The following is a 4,811-nucleotide window of genomic DNA, read 5'->3' on the forward strand; positions in this document are numbered from 1 at the left end:
TGAACAAGGTGTATGTAGGAAGTGTTGGGAGTTCTTACTGCCAAAAGGGGTCAAGAATTCAACATCATTCCACAAGTATTGGCTGGAGAGACCCTCAGACACAACTCATAGTGATGGAGAAGCTGCTGGAAGGTGCTTGGTGAGAGCTTGGTTTCCCTCTACCTGCAAAACAGCTGAAGACACTCCGAACGTAGAGAGAAATTGTGCACCAGGCAGCGTGCTGTATGGTTGCTAGTAAATGGATTTTGGCCTCGATCTCAGCTCTGTCACTACCTGGCTGGTGGCTAGAGTGAATTAGTTCAACTTACAAACCTGTAGCACAATGAAGTACTCTTACTCCATAAGATTTTGTAGCGGGTAAATTAGACAATAGTTGCGAGAGGCAATGTTAAAACATCTAAAAGCCTATAGTCACTCTTTAGCCGAAATTTGAGTTTTGTTCCTTTATGGGGAGATATCCAGTCCTTCCACCCATGTAGGCTGTCTGGGTGTCCCCAAATCTGGAAGCCAATATTTAAATATAATAAAAATAATCCAAGGAGTGTAAGAGCAATACCAGGCTAGTTCAGTCTGCAGAATCATCTTGAGCATTGGTGCTCAGGAGCTCTACTTATGTTTAAAACTACCCATCAGCTGATGGCACAGATACAGATCACCTTAGATAAAGTCTCAGTTCAGGTAGAGGGTTGAGTGGGTTCCTGGGCTAAGGCAGGCTTTGCTGTCCAGGACACAACTAACAAGACTGAGAACTCATCACTAGGTGCTCAGAAGTGACCCATCACTCTCTTCCTGTGACAGGGTGTGCCTGAAAGACCTCACCCTGAGGCCTTGGCCTGTTGCTTACTTACTTGGTGAGCCCCTTAATTCCCCAGGCCCCCCAATAACAAACCTGGCCCCTTGAAAAGTGCTGACCTAAAATTAGTGCTTAAAGTTTGTTGAGTAAGTGCACAGTGACCTCAGCCTCTCGTCTCTGTGTTCATGTGCGTGTGCTGCTGTTCCTGATAACTGTGGTTACAAGTGCACAGTCCTCAAAAGGTGACACTGCTCACCACCCCTCCCAGGAGCGTGTGTGCTCCTATCATTGGCCATCCAGAAGGCTGACACACAAGCTGTCATCCTCACTGGCCTCCTACGGCTTCATACATTCCCTGTTGGTGATTGCCTGGAGAAGTATGGCTTCCACAGTTAGGTCCCTGGTTCAGATGATGAATGAGATGGGTCAGATCATTTAATTCGCTAGGTGTCGGTGCCAACTGAAAGAGTGTCTGACAAATTGTTTGTTGTCATTAAGGCTTATTAAGGCTCATTTCTCATATGGTCCAGTGGGTTCCCACTCCTTCATTGTCGGACACACAAGGCTAACCATGATGGAGGAGACAGTACTTAACAGACGTGTCACAATGATGGTTGAAGCTGTCTGCTGCCCTACTCGATAAGTGGGAGCCATATTAGAGCATTGTCAGATGGGATGCCTTGTGTGACCCTGAAGCTGTGCTTTCCTCCATCCTCAGCGTGGCCCCTCCCCGCTCCCCGCCTCTCTCAACAGCCACACTGTCTTTAAAACAGCTGCAATCTGCTTTTGAAACTTCTCTGATATTGGTGTCAAAGTCTCCATCCAGTACCAAAAAGCTCCATTTGGGATAATGATGTCCCACAGATATAAACTTGAAAAATGCACTTTCTTTGACATACGTAAATTTTTATTATAAAAAGTTACAAACAAATCTTAGTTCACAAGGAGGTTGAGTGTGTGTGCACGCAGAAGCCTTCTCTCATGTCACCTCTGGGGTTCTTCTCTCCAGGCACAAATTCTCTTCTTAGACCTCGTGTTACATCTTCTTCATGTCCAGTACGTCGTATCCAGTACCTGGTCTCTTGTACCAAGGAGCACACTGACAGCTATTGATGAACAATTGATCCAAACACGCAGGTAAAATACACCAAGTCATAGTGTAAAGTATCTTACCAGTGACTGGATGGAGTTGTCAGCTTTCCAGTGCTGTAACAAATACCCAGATAAACAAACGTCAAAGGGCAAAAGTACATTTGGGCCTCTGGCGCCAGCCTGTGGTCCTCTGTCCCTCTTGTTTTGGGCCCATGTCAGTAAGTACATCATGGCAGGAGCATAGTAGAACAGGCTCCTTCCCTTTCCAGGGCCTGGGAAGAGATGGGGGGCGGGCAGGGTCCCAGTATCTCTTTCAAGGGCATAACCCCCATACACCAGGCCCTGCCTCTTAGAGGCCCCACTATCTCCCAGTGGTGGCAGAGGCTGGAGGACATTCAAGATCCAAACTACAGCCCATGACCACAGAGAAAACGAATTCCATTCTGACCGTAGGGAAGGTTAGACATGTTTTCAATGGACAGATTCTCTTAGTTTTGATCTAACATGCTTCCTGGGTCCACACCTCCCTCTCAGATTTGAACAGCGGTTAACAGACAGCTCAGGAGTCAAGTGCATGAGCTGTAAAAGGGCCTGTTTCTTTCCTTGGGGAATTGAGCAGAGCACCCAGTGACTCAGTGAATGACGAAATGGAGTGGTATGCATTTGTGGCTCTTAATGCCATCTTCTCGGCTAAGTTCTGAGAACTACCACACCTGGTCTCTTGTACCAAGTAGCACATATTAAATAGACTCTTCTATCTCTTTGGTTGTAAACATTCCTAAATCAGATACATATTCAAATATTGGCTCTGTCAATTACAAATGGCTTCAAAGCTATGCCTTAGTTTTCTCTTTAAGATGGAAATAGAAACCACATCATTGAGGGTTGGAGAGAGAACTCAGTGGTTAGGAGCACTTGCTGCTCTTGCAGAGGATCTATGCTCAGTTCTCAACATACACGTCAGGAGGCTCACAGCCGGTAACTCCATCTTCAAGAGATCCATGCTCTCTTCTGGCCTCAAAAGGTACCTGTAACTCAAGTGCACAGATACAGACACATACACATTAGTAAAAATTTTTAAAAATATTTTTTAAAGAAAGAAATATCATCAAAAATAATTCACAACCTCATGGGCTTGTGAGAATCATTCACCTGCAGCGTCGGGGGCTTAGTAAGTACTCAGGACTGGTTTGCTGCTGTTAGGGCACTGTTACTAATCTCAGACTTATTTCATCGTGTGGTCAAGAAAGGACTAATGGCCCTGTTATTCCTTACATAACTTTCATTAGGGAAGAGCTTGTTCTGAGCCAGTACTATCCAAAAGAAATTGGAAGGCAGTCATATATGTAAGTTAAAATATTCCAGTAATGACACTTAAGATGGCAAAAAAATAGATACATAGAAATAATTTTAATAGTATGCTTTCTTTACCCTGTATATCCAAAACACTATCATCTTAATATGCAACAGCATAAAATGTAACTACTTTTTTCTAGCTATGTCTTCAAAATATAGTGGTAAAAATATAGCACATCTTGACAGCCTGGTTATTAGAAAGAGTTGGGCTAGAATATCTAAAATTTAGCTGATGAATTAGATGAATGAGCATTGAATTTTTTTCTGTCTCAGTACTACATGCCAAAATCGGAACTTCCCTGCCCTGACCGTTCAATCCTATTACTTCCCTAAGTCACCAGATGAAATATGATCAGGTCAGAAACTCAGGCATGGTTCTGCACTCTGCTGCCCCAAACATCACTCAGTCCCATAAATTCTTCCCGCTAAATCTCTGTCCAGTGCATCCACTGTTGAAGGTCTGGTCCTACCACCCTCATCCCCTGTCTAGGTTGCTGGCTGAGGTCTCTGTCAAGGCGTCTAGCTTGTTTTCTGTTCTTCTCCACGATCCATCCAGAAGCTGGGGTGAAGTGTCTCACACAGATTGATGAGACCGCTTTGGAGTCTCCTTTACATCCTACCCCAGCTGACCTCCAACATGCCTATCCTGGAGCACAGACATGTCACTTCCTTCCAACATTCCTCTCTGGTATTTTCTTGGACCTTCACATGTATGGTTCCTTAGATGGAAGCAACCTAAATGCCCCTCAACTGACGAGTAGATAATGAAAATGTGGTACATTTATACGATGGAGTAGTGCTCAGCAATAAAGAAAGATGAAATCATGAAATTTTCAGGTAAATGGATGGAACTAGAAACTGTTATACTAAGTGAAGTAACACAGACTCAGAGAAACAAATGACGTATGTTCTCCCTCATATGTGGATCCTAGCACCAAATCCTTATAAGTGAGTATGTATCCAGACATAACTACATGAACCAGGATAATGAAAAGGAACCAGGGAGGTAAAGGAAAAGAAAGAACCTGAGAGAGAAGAACAGCAGGAAACAGGTGTTACTAAGGGAGACATGGATAAAAATGGAAGTGGTGAGGGAGGGGTGTACAAGGAACCTTGAGGATAAACAGAAAGAAGGAGCTCAAGAGAGGTGGGACCACAGGAGAAGGGTGTTATTAAGGGAGAAATGGGAAAAATGGGGGGCCTTTAAATGGGAAAACCATGGTGGAAGGGTTCGACAGTGAATGCCTAGCTAATTTTAAAAAAGCAGAGAGAACCATATTAGTCCAACAACCTACTGACAAATTATACATACAGCTAGTTCAAGGAACATAATACATGTCTAGTCAAGGTTTATCTGAGAACATTTGGTCTTTGCCCAAGCTTTATCTACATAGCACATGGTAATTAAAAGTACCAGACTGGTGGAAATAAACTTCTTGAATGTTTAACAGCCATACTTTGAGGCTTATACTAATCTGGTCAGAGAAACTTAAAGGACAGTTTTTGCTATTTACCCTTCAGGTTGACTAAGTTCCAGGGGACTATGGAGCATCTCTCAAAATGTCCTGTA

The sequence above is a fragment of the Nannospalax galili genome, unplaced genomic scaffold (genome assembly GCF_000622305.1).
Source record: "Nannospalax galili isolate Female #2095 unplaced genomic scaffold, S.galili_v1.0 scaffold1177, whole genome shotgun sequence".
NCBI classification, from domain to species: domain Eukaryota; kingdom Metazoa; phylum Chordata; class Mammalia; order Rodentia; family Spalacidae; genus Nannospalax; species Nannospalax galili.